Below are 2,053 nucleotides of genomic sequence, written 5' to 3'. Positions count from 1 at the left end.
GTCAAATAACTGAAACAAATACAAAAATATATATATATATATATATATATATGTATGTATATAGAGTGGATGTGTGGTAAGAAGCTTGCTTCCCAACCACATGGTTCCGGGTTCAGTCCCACTGCGTGGCACCTTGGGCAAGTGTCTTCTACTATAGCCTCGGGCCTACCAAAGCCTTGTGAGTGGATTTGGTAGACGGAAACTGAAAGAAGCCCGTCGTATATATGTATATGTTTGTCCCCCCCAACATTGCTTGACAACCGATGCTGGTGTGTTTACATTCCCGTAACTTAGCAGTTCGGCAAAAGAGACCGATAGAATAAGTACTAGGCTTACAAAGAATAAGTCCTGGGGTCGATTGGCTCGACTAAAGGCGGTGCTCCAGCATGGCCACAGTCAAATGACTGAAACAAGTAAAAGAGTATATACATATGTATTTGTGTGTCTGTGTTTTGTCCCATGCCCACCACCGCTTGGCATTCCAGTTTAATCCACCTGTTGTAATATATTCCACTTTGTTGCAGTACAAACCAGCTTAATCCAGTATGTTGCAGATATAACTAGATTAAATCTGTCTTGTTCCAATGTCTTCCAGTTTAATCTAGTCTGACCCACTGTATACCAATTTAAACCAGCCTGCTTCAGTGTATTCTAATTTAATCTGGCTTCTTCCAGTTGAAACCAGTCTGTACCAGTGTATATATTCTAATTTTAACCCTTGAGCATTCAGATTATCAAACGGATATTTATTTTTTCACACTGCTTTGAATTAATCATGCATTATCTCATAGCTTTGATATTTCAATGACGAGATTATTTATTTTTAGAACGGCATTATATGGAAGGTAAGAAAAGCCAGATCTGGCCAGTTTGAACATAAAAACAGGGAAAATATTAGGGCTGGACATAGCCAGTTTAACCCTTAATTTATGCTAATTCATTTGTATTGTTTTGAATTAATCAAGCATAATCTCAGCTCTGAGATTTCAATGATGCGATTGTTTATTTTTAGAATGACATTGTAGGTCAGGTATAAGAGGCCTGATCTAGTTCTTTTGAACTTAAAACAGATAGAATATTTTGGCAGGATATGGCCGAGTTAAATACTAAAAAGTTAAACCAAACTGCTCCAATGTAATCTAGCTGAATCCAGCTTCTCCCAGTATATTCCAGTTCAATCGAGCCTGTACCAGTCATTATCTTTATCATCATCATCATCATCATCCTCATTTAATATCTGTTTTCCATGCTGGCATGGGTTGAACACTCCCAGAGCATAATAATAATAGGGAACAAGAAACAAGAATGTTTCCATAGTTACATGGTACCCTATTTGATATTCACTGGGAGTTAAATGGAGGGGAAGGGGTCAAATTGACACTGGAACCCACTTGCTGTTAGGTGGAAAGTCAAATCCCCACTGGGGTTCAATGGGGGCTCAAAGGGTCACAAGAACAATACCTAAAGCAACACTTTGCACCTGATGTTGTCACAGGTACCCTACTAGTAGGGTACATAAGTGCAGATCATATAGGTCGGTCTACAGCTGGGAGTGGTTTTTGTATGAAAATTAGGGTATGGGTACAGGCATGGCTGTGTGTAGTTAAGAAATTTGCTCCCCAGTCACATGGTTCTGGGTTCAATCCCACCCTGTGGAACCCGGGGCAAATGTCTAACATAGCCTTGTGAGAGCGATTTGGCAGATGAAAACTGAAAGAAGCCTGTCATATACATAATATTCTTTTATTTCTTTAAGTCATTTGACTGTGGCCATGCTGGAGCACTGCCTTTTAGTCGAGCTAATCGATCCCAGGACTTATTCTATTGGAATCTTTTGCTGAACCGCTAAGTTACAGGGCCATAAAGTGATGGTGGGGGGGGGACAAACACAGACACATACACATATATATATATAACGACGGACTTCCTTCAGTTTCTGTCTACCAAACCCACCCACAGGGCTTTGGTTGGCCTGAGGCTATTGTAGAAGACACTTGTCAAAGGTGCCATGCAGTGGGACTGAACCCGGAACCATGTGGTTGGTAAGCAAGCT

Source organism: Octopus bimaculoides, chromosome 29, assembly GCF_001194135.2.
Source record: "Octopus bimaculoides isolate UCB-OBI-ISO-001 chromosome 29, ASM119413v2, whole genome shotgun sequence".
In the NCBI taxonomy this organism is placed as follows: domain Eukaryota; kingdom Metazoa; phylum Mollusca; class Cephalopoda; order Octopoda; family Octopodidae; genus Octopus; species Octopus bimaculoides.
This window is presented reverse-complemented; position numbering follows the sequence as displayed.